At 43.2% G+C, this 14,497-nt stretch overlaps 1 protein-coding gene and 19 non-coding genes across 23 annotated transcripts in view; 19 read left to right on the top strand and 1 right to left on the bottom strand.

Moving 5' to 3' along the window:
- The window catches only part of LOC129798229 (uncharacterized), a 139,423-nt gene that overhangs the window by 94,803 nt on the left and 30,123 nt on the right, over window positions 1-14,497 (bottom strand). The window lies entirely within an intron of this gene.
- Trnah-gug (transfer RNA histidin (anticodon GUG)) lies at window positions 3,361-3,432 on the top strand. The gene has a single exon. It is a non-coding gene; the product is annotated as a tRNA-His (tRNA).
- Window positions 3,721-3,792, top strand: Trnah-gug (transfer RNA histidin (anticodon GUG)). The gene has a single exon. It is a non-coding gene; the product is annotated as a tRNA-His (tRNA).
- Window positions 4,621-4,692, top strand: Trnah-gug (transfer RNA histidin (anticodon GUG)). The gene has a single exon. It is a non-coding gene; the product is annotated as a tRNA-His (tRNA).
- On the top strand, window positions 4,981-5,052 carry Trnah-gug (transfer RNA histidin (anticodon GUG)). The gene has a single exon. It is a non-coding gene; the product is annotated as a tRNA-His (tRNA).
- Trnah-gug (transfer RNA histidin (anticodon GUG)) lies at window positions 5,161-5,232 on the top strand. The gene has a single exon. It is a non-coding gene; the product is annotated as a tRNA-His (tRNA).
- Window positions 5,341-5,412, top strand: Trnah-gug (transfer RNA histidin (anticodon GUG)). Its single transcript has one exon. It is a non-coding gene; the product is annotated as a tRNA-His (tRNA).
- On the top strand, window positions 5,521-5,592 carry Trnah-gug (transfer RNA histidin (anticodon GUG)). The gene has a single exon. It is a non-coding gene; the product is annotated as a tRNA-His (tRNA).
- Window positions 5,701-5,772, top strand: Trnah-gug (transfer RNA histidin (anticodon GUG)). The gene has a single exon. It is a non-coding gene; the product is annotated as a tRNA-His (tRNA).
- Trnah-gug (transfer RNA histidin (anticodon GUG)) lies at window positions 5,881-5,952 on the top strand. The gene has a single exon. It is a non-coding gene; the product is annotated as a tRNA-His (tRNA).
- Window positions 6,061-6,132, top strand: Trnah-gug (transfer RNA histidin (anticodon GUG)). The gene has a single exon. It is a non-coding gene; the product is annotated as a tRNA-His (tRNA).
- On the top strand, window positions 6,421-6,492 carry Trnah-gug (transfer RNA histidin (anticodon GUG)). Its single transcript has one exon. It is a non-coding gene; the product is annotated as a tRNA-His (tRNA).
- Trnah-gug (transfer RNA histidin (anticodon GUG)) lies at window positions 9,300-9,371 on the top strand. The gene has a single exon. It is a non-coding gene; the product is annotated as a tRNA-His (tRNA).
- On the top strand, window positions 9,660-9,731 carry Trnah-gug (transfer RNA histidin (anticodon GUG)). The gene has a single exon. It is a non-coding gene; the product is annotated as a tRNA-His (tRNA).
- Window positions 9,840-9,911, top strand: Trnah-gug (transfer RNA histidin (anticodon GUG)). The gene has a single exon. It is a non-coding gene; the product is annotated as a tRNA-His (tRNA).
- Trnah-gug (transfer RNA histidin (anticodon GUG)) lies at window positions 10,020-10,091 on the top strand. The gene has a single exon. It is a non-coding gene; the product is annotated as a tRNA-His (tRNA).
- Trnah-gug (transfer RNA histidin (anticodon GUG)) lies at window positions 10,200-10,271 on the top strand. The gene has a single exon. It is a non-coding gene; the product is annotated as a tRNA-His (tRNA).
- On the top strand, window positions 10,380-10,451 carry Trnah-gug (transfer RNA histidin (anticodon GUG)). Its single transcript has one exon. It is a non-coding gene; the product is annotated as a tRNA-His (tRNA).
- Trnah-gug (transfer RNA histidin (anticodon GUG)) lies at window positions 10,560-10,631 on the top strand. The gene has a single exon. It is a non-coding gene; the product is annotated as a tRNA-His (tRNA).
- Window positions 10,740-10,811, top strand: Trnah-gug (transfer RNA histidin (anticodon GUG)). The gene has a single exon. It is a non-coding gene; the product is annotated as a tRNA-His (tRNA).

The raw sequence follows: 14,497 nt of genomic DNA, 5'->3' as shown, positions 1-14,497 counted from the left end.
CGTGCAATTTAATTGGTTTTTGAGAGCCTAATAGATTACTTATCTTTAATAATCCAATCATAAGTTAAATTTTCCCATGACTGATAAGAAATTAGAGCAGTTAAGCCATTTGGCTAAGCCTTAGGTCTGAAGCCCATATAAGACAACTCCTATACTAATCATAATTCGAACATCTCTAATTCCGAAAATGATAATTATTAAAACCAGTCATAAGTTCACACTATACCCCCAATTTTGAAAAAGTTTTCTTCATATTTTCAATAAAATAACTCACTTTATATTTATACATTATTGTAAATTCGAATTTTTGAAAACCCGAGTTTAAATCTGCATTTTTCGCATTTTCTTTCGAAACCCGGCTTTTGAATTTAATGCAAATCTTATTTAAATTGTAAGTTTGTTTAAAATTTAAAATTTAGTTTTTTTAGCTATATGGCTTAGCTGTTCTAATTTCTTATCTATCAAAATTTTTCTGGAAAAAAATAACTTAGGACTGGAATATTAAAGACAAATGCCCTAGTACATTCTAAAAAAGCAATAAAATTGATTACTATCTAAGATTTTGATACCTTCGGAAACTGGGTTAAACGTCTACTCTGAAGACCGCTTTAGATACATTCACGACTCTTATGCCTTAGACACACTTACGACTTAAGCCGAGAGACGGCTTAGTGGAAAATGATGGAAATGCACTTAAACCATTATTTCTAATACAGTTACGCTAAGCTGTCTCTCGGTTAATCCTCACGTCTGTCAAGGCCCTTAGAAACTTCTCTGTGTTTTTTTTTTAATTAATTTTTCAGTGTTCTCAAAAACGTTTCCCGATCTAGTCGGTGTTCCTACATTAAATTACCGAAATTTCCTCTAGTAATTGCACTTCATTTGAGTTTGGCACCAAACCAGATCTCCATTAAAAGAATCATATATATCATAAGCTCAAGCAATCTAACTGAATTAAAAAAAACATTGAAAGCTCATTTTTCTTTCAGTGTTTATAGGATTTGCAAATACTTTGAGAACTCTCAACTTTCCCAATTTTCTCATTTTGGGTCAAAAACATTGCTGCTTTAAGATAAATTCTCAGTGTTCTATAAATGGCACAGGCTATTTTGGCTAGCTAGTTGCATAAATTTTAATTAAATTTAATCTGCATGAATATCGCAAGAGTGTGTAAAAAGTTTTGAAATATAATAAGTGCAATTAATTGAGTTTTCAGTGGAAAATAATTTTAGGAAAACTAAGTGGAAAATCAGTGCTATTTTGGCACAATTTTCATTGGCTTGATGAAAATATTTTTGCGCGAATTTTGCTCTCACTTCATTAGCATGGTAATTTGGATGAAAACCAAGAAAACCATAACAGCATAGAATGAGTGCACTAATGCAGAGGGATAGTCCGAAGAATGGATAAATAAATTTGTGCGCCCTTGTTCAGTGGAAAAGGGGTATAAAATCGCAGAGTTTTTCCTCAATGAGAGAACAATTAAAATGCATAACTTCCGCTCTTTTATAGCGTTAATACTTTGCACAAAATCATTAATAGCAGAGCGTAGATTTTCCAGATTATAAAATAAATCTGTTTTGAAAAGAAAAAAAAAACAGTAAAGATTTTAATACCCAAAGTTACAGGCGAAAAGGACAGTCAACGGATGGAAATAAAAAGTTTCTTTGATCATTTGAGGAAGGGATTGTACCTTTATTCAATCGTGGAATCCTCCCTTTTTTCCTCTTAACGATGTTTAATTCCTAAAGAGCCTAGCAATATTTCATCCTGTTGAACTTTTTACAATTTTGTGAAAAATTTATTACATCAGAGAAAATTTAAGAAAAACGTTTCCAAGGCCTGTCCATATGGCCTTCTCGCATAAATCTTCTATTTTTGCCACAGCAACGATATTCATTGGAAGAGAATATTGATTTTATTTCAAAATTTTTGTATCTTGTCAATATTTTGGAACTTTTCTTCTACCTTTGATGTGCAAAGCTTTTTTTCAATCGTGACTCAAATTTCGCAATTGGACGCATATGCAAAGAATTATTAACAAACTGACATGCTATATAGATACTGAATGTCCTCTTATTTCTCTGGAAAAAAAATTTCTATATCCAAAATGGCACAAAAGTCATCGTACGCTAAACAATAAAAGAGTTTCCCAATGGGGATAAAAAGTCGCCACCAATAAATCGGAACAGGGAATAGGGAGTCAGGAATATTGAAATGAACACATTCATCAAAGCCTTTTTTGTAACAATTCAATGGAGCTTTTTTAATGCCTCTTTTTCATCCACCACCGCGTTCTTTTTATCTCTTTCAATTTTACGGTAAGTCCGACAACCAGATTATTGAAAGCCCAATTGTTCCACGCCATTATTTATGTGGGAAATTAAATGAATGACTCTGATTTTAGCACAATTGTCTCAGCCTGTGAAAAAGACGATAATTTTTTTTATTGTGCTGTAGAAGCACTCCGAATGGCTCAGTATTCGAATTACATTCCAAAATGCTTCAAGCGATTGATCATTAAAATGCTGATGGTGGGGAATACTTTTTGATGACTTTCACTTCTTTCACCGAAATTGGAGCAACACTTAAATGAATTGAAGCTGAAATTTTAAAAGAAACACCAACATGAAGCGCCTAGCCGTGATCGTCTAGTGGTCATGACACCTCGTTGTGGCCGAGGAAGCCCAGGTTCAATTCCTGGTCACGGCAACAGCTTCCTTTTTAACCCATTCGACTACAAATTAAGCTTTTATTGCCAGCTATTTTAGCTGATCGTGGCTGAACATTTTGGCGCCAAAGATGGTCAAGAGGCACTTGGCCGTGATCGTCTAGTGGTCATGACACCTCGTTGTGGCCGAGGAAGCCCAGGTTCAATTCCTGGTCACGGCAATAGCTTCCTTTTTAACCCATTCGATGACAAATTAAGCTTTTATTGCCAGCTATTTTAGCTGATCGTGGCTGAACATTTTGGCGCCAAGTATGGTCAAGAGGCACCTGGCCGTGATCGTCTAGTGGTCATGACACCTCGTTGTGGCCGAGGAAGCCCAGGTTCAATTCCTGGTCACGGCAATAGCTTCCTTTTTAACCCATTCGATGACAAATTAAGCTTTTATTGCCAGTTAGTTGAGGTGATCGTGGATGAACATTTTGGCGCCAAAGATGGTCAAGAGGCAGCTGGCCGTGATCGTCTAGTGGTCATGACACCTCGTTGTGGCCGAGGAAGCCCAGGTTCAATTCCTGGTCACGGCAACAGCTTCCTTTTTAACCCATTCGACTACAAATTAAGCTTTTATTACCAGCTATTTTAGCTGATCGTAGATGAACATTTTCGCGCCAAAGATGGTCAAGAAGCACTTGGCCGTGATCGTCTAGTGGTCATGACACCTCGTTGTGGACGAGGAAGCCCAGGTTCAATTCCTGGTCACGGCAACAGCTTCCTTTTTAACCCATTCGACTACAAATTAAGCTTTTATTGCCAGTTAGTTGAGGTGATCGTGGATGAACATTTTGGCGCCAAAGATGGTCAAGAGGCAGCTGGCCGTGATCGTCTAGTGGTCATGACACCTCGTTGTGGCCGAGGAAGCCCAGGTTCAATTCCTGGTCACGGCAACAGCTTCCTTTTTAACCCATTCGACTACAAATTAAGCTTTTATTACCAGCTATTTTAGCTGATCGTAGATGAACATTTTCGCGCCAAAGATGGTCAAGAAGCACTTGGCCGTGATCGTCTAGTGGTCATGACACCTCGTTGTGGACGAGGAAGCCCAGGTTCAATTCCTGGTCACGGCAACAGCTTCCTTTTTAACCCATTCGACTACAAATTAAGCTTTTATTACCAGCTATTTTAGCTGATCGTAGATGAACATTTTCGCGCCAAAGATGGTCAAGAAGCGCCTAGCCGTGATCGTCTAGTGGTCATGACACCTCGTTGTGGCCGAGGAAGCCCAGGTTCAATTCCTGGTCACGGCAACAGCTTCCTTTTTAACCCATTCGACTACAAATTAAGCTTTTATTGCCAGCTATTTTAGCTGATCGTGGCTGAACATTTTGGCGCCAAAGATGGTCAAGAGGCACTTGGCCGTGATCGTCTAGTGGTCATGACACCTCGTTGTGGCCGAGGAAGCCCAGGTTCAATTCCTGGTCACGGCAATAGCTTCCTTTTTAACCCATTCGATGACAAATTAAGCTTTTATTGCCAGCTATTTTAGCTGATCGTGGCTGAACATTTTGGCGCCAAGTATGGTCAAGAGGCACCTGGCCGTGATCGTCTAGTGGTCATGACACCTCGTTGTGGCCGAGGAAGCCCAGGTTCAATTCCTGGTCACGGCAATAGCTTCCTTTTTAACCCATTCGATGACAAATTAAGCTTTTATTGCCAGTTAGTTGAGGTGATCGTGGATGAACATTTTGGCGCCAAAGATGGTCAAGAGGCAGCTGGCCGTGATCGTCTAGTGGTCATGACACCTCGTTGTGGCCGAGGAAGCCCAGGTTCAATTCCTGGTCACGGCAACAGCTTCCTTTTTAACCCATTCGACTACAAATTAAGCTTTTATTACCAGCTATTTTAGCTGATCGTAGATGAACATTTTCGCGCCAAAGATGGTCAAGAAGCACTTGGCCGTGATCGTCTAGTGGTCATGACACCTCGTTGTGGACGAGGAAGCCCAGGTTCAATTCCTGGTCACGGCAACAGCTTCCTTTTTAACCCATTCGACTACAAATTAAGCTTTTATTGCCAGTTAGTTGAGGTGATCGTGGATGAACATTTTGGCGCCAAAGATGGTCAAGAGGCAGCTGGCCGTGATCGTCTAGTGGTCATGACACCTCGTTGTGGCCGAGGAAGCCCAGGTTCAATTCCTGGTCACGGCAACAGCTTCCTTTTTAACCCATTCGACTACAAATTAAGCTTTTATTACCAGCTATTTTAGCTGATCGTAGATGAACATTTTCGCGCCAAAGATGGTCAAGAAGCACTTGGCCGTGATCGTCTAGTGGTCATGACACCTCGTTGTGGACGAGGAAGCCCAGGTTCAATTCCTGGTCACGGCAACAGCTTCCTTTTTAACCCATTCGACTACAAATTAAGCTTTTATTACCAGCTATTTTAGCTGATCGTAGATGAACATTTTCGCGCCAAAGATGGTCAAGAAGCACTTGGCCGTGATCGTCTAGTGGTCATGACACCTCGTTGTGGACGAGGAAGCCCAGGTTCAATTCCTGGTCACGGCAACAGCTTCCTTTTTAACCCATTCGACTACAAATTAAGCTTTTATTACCAGCTATTTTAGCTGATCGTAGATGAACATTTTCGCGCCAAAGATGGTCAAGAAGCACTTGGCCGTGATCGTCTAGTGGTCATGACACCTCGTTGTGGACGAGGAAGCCCAGGTTCAATTCCTGGTCACGGCAACAGCTTCCTTTTTAACCCATTCGACTACAAATTAAGCTTTTATTACCAGCTATTTTAGCTGATCGTAGATGAACATTTTCGCGCCAAAGATGGTCAAGAAGCACTTGGCCGTGATCGTCTAGTGGTCATGACACCTCGTTGTGGACGAGGAAGCCCAGGTTCAATTCCTGGTCACGGCAACAGCTTCCTTTTTAACCCATTCGACTACAAATTAAGCTTTTATTACCAGCTATTTTAGCTGATCGTAGATGAACATTTTCGCGCCAAAGATGGTCAAGAAGCACTTGGCCGTGATCGTCTAGTGGTCATGACACCTCGTTGTGGACGAGGAAGCCCAGGTTCAATTCCTGGTCACGGCAACAGCTTCCTTTTTAACCCATTCGACTACAAATTAAGCTTTTATTACCAGCTATTTTAGCTGATCGTAGATGAACATTTTCGCGCCAAAGATGGTCAAGAAGCACTTGGCCGTGATCGTCTAGTGGTCATGACACCTCGTTGTGGACGAGGAAGCCCAGGTTCAATTCCTGGTCACGGCAACAGCTTCCTTTTTAACCCATTCGACTACAAATTAAGCTTTTATTACCAGCTATTTTAGCTGATCGTAGATGAACATTTTCGCGCCAAAGATGGTCAAGAAGCACTTGGCCGTGATCGTCTAGTGGTCATGACACCTCGTTGTGGACGAGGAAGCCCAGGTTCAATTCCTGGTCACGGCAACAGCTTCCTTTTTAACCCATTCGACTACAAATTAAGCTTTTATTGCCAGTTAGTTGAGGTGATCGTGGATGAACATTTTGGCGCCAAAGATGGTCAAGAGGCAGCTGGCCGTGATCGTCTAGTGGTCATGACACCTCGTTGTGGCCGAGGAAGCCCAGGTTCAATTCCTGGTCACGGCAACAGCTTCCTTTTTAACCCATTCGACTACAAATTAAGCTTTTATTACCAGCTATTTTAGCTGATCGTAGATGAACATTTTCGCGCCAAAGATGGTCAAGAAGCACTTGGCCGTGATCGTCTAGTGGTCATGACACCTCGTTGTGGACGAGGAAGCCCAGGTTCAATTCCTGGTCACGGCAACAGCTTCCTTTTTAACCCATTCGACTACAAATTAAGCTTTTATTACCAGCTATTTTAGCTGATCGTAGATGAACATTTTCGCGCCAAAGATGGTCAAGAAGCACTTGGCCGTGATCGTCTAGTGGTCATGACACCTCGTTGTGGCCGAGGAAGCCCAGGTTCAATTCCTGGTCACGGCAACAGCTTCCTTTTTAACCCATTCGACTACAAATTAAGCTTTTTTTGCCAGCTATTTTAGCTGATCGTAGATGAACATTTTCGCGCCAAAGATGGTCAAGAGGCACCTGGCCGTGATCGTCTAGTGGTCATGACACCTCGTTGTGGCCGAGGAAGCCCAGGTTCAATTCCTGGTCACGGCAACAGCTTCCTTTTTAACCCATTTGACTACAAATTAGGCTTTTATCGCCAGTTACTTTAGCTGATCGTGGATGAACATTTTCGCGCCAAAGATGGTCAAGAGGCACCTGGCCGTGATCGTCTAGTGGTCATGACACCTCGTTGTGGCCGAGGAAGCCCAGGTTCAATTCCTGGTCACGGCAACAGCTTCCTTTTTAACCCATTCGACTACAAATTAAGCTTTTATTACCAGCTATTTTAGCTGATCGTAGATGAACATTTTCGCGCCAAAGATGGTCAAGAAGCACTTGGCCGTGATCGTCTAGTGGTCATGACACCTCGTTGTGGCCGAGGAAGCCCAGGTTCAATTCCTGGTCACGGCAACAGCTTCCTTTTTAACCCATTCGACTACAAATTAAGCTTTTATTACCAGCTATTTTAGATGATCGTAGATGAACATTTTCGCGCCAAAGATGGTCAAGAAGCACTTGGCCGTGATCGTCTAGTGGTCATGACACCTCGTTGTGGCCGAGGAAGCCCAGGTTCAATTCCTGGTCACGGCAATAGCTTCCTTTTTAACCCATTCGATGACAAATTAAGCTTTTATTGCCAGCTATTTTAGCTGATCGTGGATGAACATTTTCGCGCCAAAGATGGTCAAGAGGCACCTGGCCGTGATCGTCTAGTGGTCATGACACCTCGTTGTGGCTGAGAAAGCCCAGGTTCAATTCCTGGTCACGGCAACAGCTTCCTTTTTAACCCATTTGACTACAAATTAGGCTTTTATTGCCAGCTATTTTAGATGATCGTAGATGAACATTTTCGCGCCAAAGATGGTCAAGAAGCACTTGGCCGTGATCGTCTAGTGGTCATGACACCTCGTTGTGGCCGAGGAAGCCCAGGTTCAATTCCTGGTCACGGCAATAGCTTCCTTTTTAACCCATTCGATGACAAATTAAGCTTTTATTGCCAGCTATTTTAGCTGATCGTAGATGAACATTTTCGCGCCAAAGATGGTCAAGAGGCACCTGGCCGTGATCGTCTAGTGGTCATGACACCTCGTTGTGGCCGAGGAAGCCCAGGTTCAATTCCTGGTCACGGCAACAGCTTCCTTTTTAACCCATTCGACTACAAATTAAGCTTTTATTACCAGCTATTTTAGATGATCGTAGATGAACATTTTCGCGCCAAAGATGGTCAAGAAGCACTTGGCCGTGATCGTCTAGTGGTCATGACACCTCGTTGTGGCGAGGAAGCCCAGGTTCAATTCCTGGTCACGGCAATAGCTTCCTTTTTAACCCATTCGATGACAAATTAAGCTTTTATTGCCAGCTATTTTAGCTGATCGTGGATGAACATTTTCGCGCCAAAGATGGTCAAGAGGCACCTGGCCGTGATCGTCTAGTGGTCATGACACCTCGTTGTGGCTGAGAAAGCCCAGGTTCAATTCCTGGTCACGGCAACAGCTTCCTTTTTAACCCATTCGACTACAAATTAAGCTTTTATTACCAGCTATTTTAGATGATCGTAGATGAACATTTTCGCGCCAAAGATGGTCAAGAAGCACTTGGCCGTGATCGTCTAGTGGTCATGACACCTCGTTGTGGCCGAGGAAGCCCAGGTTCAATTCCTGGTCACGGCAATAGCTTCCTTTTTAACCCATTCGATGACAAATTAAGCTTTTATTGCCAGCTATTTTAGCTGATCGTAGATGAACATTTTCGCGCCAAAGATGGTCAAGAGGCACCTGGCCGTGATCGTCTAGTGGTCATGACACCTCGTTGTGGCCGAGGAAGCCCAGGTTCAATTCCTGGTCACGGCAGCAGCTTCCTTTTTAACCCATTCGACTACAAATTAAGCTTTTATTGCAAGCTAGTTGAGGTGATCGTGGCTGAACATTTTGGCGCCAAAGATGGTCAAGAGGCACCTGGCCGTGATCGTCTAGTGGTCATGACACCTCGTTGTGGCCGAGGAAGCCCAGGTTCAATTCCTGGTCACGGCAATAGCTTCCTTTTTAACCCATTCGATGACAAATTAAGCTTTTATTGCCAGCTATTTTAGCTGATCGTGGCTGAACATTTTGGCGCCAAGTATGGTCAAGAGGCACCTGGCCGTGATCGTCTAGTGGTCATGACACCTCGTTGTGGCCGAGGAAGCCCAGGTTCAATTCCTGGTCACGGCAATAGCTTCCTTTTTAACCCATTCGATGACAAATTAAGCTTTTATTGCCAGTTAGTTGAGGTGATCGTGGATGAACATTTTGGCGCCAAAGATGGTCAAGAGGCAGCTGGCCGTGATCGTCTAGTGGTCATGACACCTCGTTGTGGCCGAGGAAGCCCAGGTTCAATTCCTGGTCACGGCAACAGCTTCCTTTTTAACCCATTCGACTACAAATTAAGCTTTTATTACCAGCTATTTTAGCTGATCGTAGATGAACATTTTCGCGCCAAAGATGGTCAAGAAGCACTTGGCCGTGATCGTCTAGTGGTCATGACACCTCGTTGTGGACGAGGAAGCCCAGGTTCAATTCCTGGTCACGGCAACAGCTTCCTTTTTAACCCATTCGACTACAAATTAAGCTTTTATTGCCAGTTAGTTGAGGTGATCGTGGATGAACATTTTGGCGCCAAAGATGGTCAAGAGGCAGCTGGCCGTGATCGTCTAGTGGTCATGACACCTCGTTGTGGCCGAGGAAGCCCAGGTTCAATTCCTGGTCACGGCAACAGCTTCCTTTTTAACCCATTCGACTACAAATTAAGCTTTTATTACCAGCTATTTTAGCTGATCGTAGATGAACATTTTCGCGCCAAAGATGGTCAAGAAGCACTTGGCCGTGATCGTCTAGTGGTCATGACACCTCGTTGTGGACGAGGAAGCCCAGGTTCAATTCCTGGTCACGGCAACAGCTTCCTTTTTAACCCATTCGACTACAAATTAAGCTTTTATTACCAGCTATTTTAGCTGATCGTAGATGAACATTTTCGCGCCAAAGATGGTCAAGAAGCACTTGGCCGTGATCGTCTAGTGGTCATGACACCTCGTTGTGGACGAGGAAGCCCAGGTTCAATTCCTGGTCACGGCAACAGCTTCCTTTTTAACCCATTCGACTACAAATTAAGCTTTTATTACCAGCTATTTTAGCTGATCGTAGATGAACATTTTCGCGCCAAAGATGGTCAAGAAGCACTTGGCCGTGATCGTCTAGTGGTCATGACACCTCGTTGTGGACGAGGAAGCCCAGGTTCAATTCCTGGTCACGGCAACAGCTTCCTTTTTAACCCATTCGACTACAAATTAAGCTTTTATTACCAGCTATTTTAGCTGATCGTAGATGAACATTTTCGCGCCAAAGATGGTCAAGAAGCACTTGGCCGTGATCGTCTAGTGGTCATGACACCTCGTTGTGGACGAGGAAGCCCAGGTTCAATTCCTGGTCACGGCAACAGCTTCCTTTTTAACCCATTCGACTACAAATTAAGCTTTTATTACCAGCTATTTTAGCTGATCGTAGATGAACATTTTCGCGCCAAAGATGGTCAAGAAGCACTTGGCCGTGATCGTCTAGTGGTCATGACACCTCGTTGTGGACGAGGAAGCCCAGGTTCAATTCCTGGTCACGGCAACAGCTTCCTTTTTAACCCATTCGACTACAAATTAAGCTTTTATTACCAGCTATTTTAGCTGATCGTAGATGAACATTTTCGCGCCAAAGATGGTCAAGAAGCACTTGGCCGTGATCGTCTAGTGGTCATGACACCTCGTTGTGGACGAGGAAGCCCAGGTTCAATTCCTGGTCACGGCAACAGCTTCCTTTTTAACCCATTCGACTACAAATTAAGCTTTTATTACCAGCTATTTTAGCTGATCGTAGATGAACATTTTCGCGCCAAAGATGGTCAAGAAGCACTTGGCCGTGATCGTCTAGTGGTCATGACACCTCGTTGTGGACGAGGAAGCCCAGGTTCAATTCCTGGTCACGGCAACAGCTTCCTTTTTAACCCATTCGACTACAAATTAAGCTTTTATTGCCAGTTAGTTGAGGTGATCGTGGATGAACATTTTGGCGCCAAAGATGGTCAAGAGGCAGCTGGCCGTGATCGTCTAGTGGTCATGACACCTCGTTGTGGCCGAGGAAGCCCAGGTTCAATTCCTGGTCACGGCAACAGCTTCCTTTTTAACCCATTCGACTACAAATTAAGCTTTTATTACCAGCTATTTTAGCTGATCGTAGATGAACATTTTCGCGCCAAAGATGGTCAAGAAGCACTTGGCCGTGATCGTCTAGTGGTCATGGCACCTCGTTGTGGACGAGGAAGCCCAGGTTCAATTCCTGGTCACGGCAACAGCTTCCTTTTTAACCCATTCGACTACAAATTAAGCTTTTATTACCAGCTATTTTAGCTGATCGTAGATGAACATTTTCGCGCCAAAGATGGTCAAGAAGCACTTGGCCGTGATCGTCTAGTGGTCATGACACCTCGTTGTGGCCGAGGAAGCCCAGGTTCAATTCCTGGTCACGGCAACAGCTTCCTTTTTAACCCATTCGACTACAAATTAAGCTTTTTTTGCCAGCTATTTTAGCTGATCGTAGATGAACATTTTCGCGCCAAAGATGGTCAAGAGGCACCTGGCCGTGATCGTCTAGTGGTCATGACACCTCGTTGTGGCCGAGGAAGCCCAGGTTCAATTCCTGGTCACGGCAACAGCTTCCTTTTTAACCCATTTGACTACAAATTAGGCTTTTATTGCCAGTTACTTTAGCTGATCGTGGATGAACATTTTCGCGCCAAAGATGGTCAAGAGGCACCTGGCCGTGATCGTCTAGTGGTCATGACACCTCGTTGTGGCCGAGGAAGCCCAGGTTCAATTCCTGGTCACGGCAACAGCTTCCTTTTTAACCCATTCGACTACAAATTAAGCTTTTATTACCAGCTATTTTAGCTGATCGTAGATGAACATTTTCGCGCCAAAGATGGTCAAGAAGCACTTGGCCGTGATCGTCTAGTGGTCATGACACCTCGTTGTGGCCGAGGAAGCCCAGGTTCAATTCCTGGTCACGGCAACAGCTTCCTTTTTAACCCATTCGACTACAAATTAAGCTTTTATTACCAGCTATTTTAGATGATCGTAGATGAACATTTTCGCGCCAAAGATGGTCAAGAAGCACTTGGCCGTGATCGTCTAGTGGTCATGACACCTCGTTGTGGCCGAGGAAGCCCAGGTTCAATTCCTGGTCACGGCAATAGCTTCCTTTTTAACCCATTCGATGACAAATTAAGCTTTTATTGCCAGCTATTTTAGCTGATCGTGGATGAACATTTTCGCGCCAAAGATGGTCAAGAGGCACCTGGCCGTGATCGTCTAGTGGTCATGACACCTCGTTGTGGCTGAGAAAGCCCAGGTTCAATTCCTGGTCACGGCAACAGCTTCCTTTTTAACCCATTTGACTACAAATTAGGCTTTTATTGCCAGCTATTTTAGATGATCGTAGATGAACATTTTCGCGCCAAAGATGGTCAAGAAGCACTTGGCCGTGATCGTCTAGTGGTCATGACACCTCGTTGTGGCCGAGGAAGCCCAGGTTCAATTCCTGGTCACGGCAATAGCTTCCTTTTTAACCCATTCGATGACAAATTAAGCTTTTATTGCCAGCTATTTTAGCTGATCGTAGATGAACATTTTCGCGCCAAAGATGGTCAAGAGGCACCTGGCCGTGATCGTCTAGTGGTCATGACACCTCGTTGTGGCCGAGGAAGCCCAGGTTCAATTCCTGGTCACGGCAACAGCTTCCTTTTTAACCCATTCGACTACAAATTAAGCTTTTATTACCAGCTATTTTAGATGATCGTAGATGAACATTTTCGCGCCAAAGATGGTCAAGAAGCACTTGGCCGTGATCGTCTAGTGGTCATGACACCTCGTTGTGGCCGAGGAAGCCCAGGTTCAATTCCTGGTCACGGCAATAGCTTCCTTTTTAACCCATTCGATGACAAATTAAGCTTTTATTGCCAGCTATTTTAGCTGATCGTGGATGAACATTTTCGCGCCAAAGATGGTCAAGAGGCACCTGGCCGTGATCGTCTAGTGGTCATGACACCTCGTTGTGGCTGAGAAAGCCCAGGTTCAATTCCTGGTCACGGCAACAGCTTCCTTTTTAACCCATTCGACTACAAATTAAGCTTTTATTACCAGCTATTTTAGATGATCGTAGATGAACATTTTCGCGCCAAAGATGGTCAAGAAGCACTTGGCCGTGATCGTCTAGTGGTCATGACACCTCGTTGTGGCCGAGGAAGCCCAGGTTCAATTCCTGGTCACGGCAATAGCTTCCTTTTTAACCCATTCGATGACAAATTAAGCTTTTATTGCCAGCTATTTTAGCTGATCGTAGATGAACATTTTCGCGCCAAAGATGGTCAAGAGGCACCTGGCCGTGATCGTCTAGTGGTCATGACACCTCGTTGTGGCCGAGGAAGCCCAGGTTCAATTCCTGGTCACGGCAGCAGCTTCCTTTTTAACCCATTCGACTACAAATTAAGCTTTTATTGCAAGCTAGTTGAGGTGATCGTGGCTGAACATTTTGGCGCCAAAGATGGTCAAGAGGCACCTGGCCGTGATCGTCTAGTGGTCATGACACCTCGTTGTGGCCGAGGAAGCCCAGGTTCAATTCCTGGTCACGGCAACAGCTTCCTTTTGGCCTCTTGCTCTTGGTACATTTTTCCCATTACCTTGAAGATCTTGCAGTGAAATTTCAAAGATGTTGAGTAGCTTTCCATAGAAGCCTCATGAATATAGAATAAGTGAAAGATACTAAAAATTAATTCTCTTTCTTACTGTTGTTTCAACGCGAGATCCCATGGAATGAAATTGTTATGATTGAAGAATTACTTGCAGAGTAAAACACATTTAATAATTAATTCAATCGCCTTGCATCGTACTAGCGAAATCTTCTTGTCTCATGAGAGTATATGGCTTTCATCGCGGGAGACTTAAAATAACTTCCACCATTAAATTCCGTTGGTGAATCCTTAAGACACAATGGAACGCTTTCAAGCGCCTTCATTGCATGCAATATAAAAAATTCCTCATTTTTCCTCCTTCTTGGTAATTTTATCACATGAAAATGCAGTGATGAATATCCAATTTAAGAGAATATTTATAGTCTTAGAAAAAGAGTCAATAAACTTGGAGAAATAAGTTCTATCCTGCTCAAATTTCCATCAAAATGGAAATGATGCTCTTCATCAACCCAAGGAACATCCATTACGTTAAGCTGTTTGTTTATTGCTCTTTGTTGAAAAAATATATAAAAATATTTTCAACATAATTAGATTTTAGCTTATATTCTATTTCAAAACTGAATCCTCCGGAGGAAGACAGTAATATCAGAAGCAGCAGAAAATAATAGGTATAGCAACCTATTTCCCTCACTAATTATTATTACGTCTTATGAACTCTGTGGATCACTTAATTCTCTGAACAATGTTTTGTGGAAATTCTAGAAATTGAAAGAGAATGTTAAAATAAGCATATTATACATTCTGTAATGCATAAACCCATCATTCACTACACATTTACTGCCTTTTCTCACGGATATTTCATTTATAACGTTAATTAGAACATCAAAAACTTGACAAAGCTCGTGTAGTTTGCGCTTATTAGTTTTTT

The sequence above is a fragment of the Phlebotomus papatasi genome, chromosome 1 (genome assembly GCF_024763615.1).
Source record: "Phlebotomus papatasi isolate M1 chromosome 1, Ppap_2.1, whole genome shotgun sequence".
Classification (NCBI taxonomy): Eukaryota; Metazoa; Arthropoda; class Insecta; order Diptera; family Psychodidae; genus Phlebotomus; species Phlebotomus papatasi.
The sequence above is the reverse complement of the archived record's forward strand: the minus strand, read 5'-3'. Positions and strand labels throughout refer to the sequence as shown.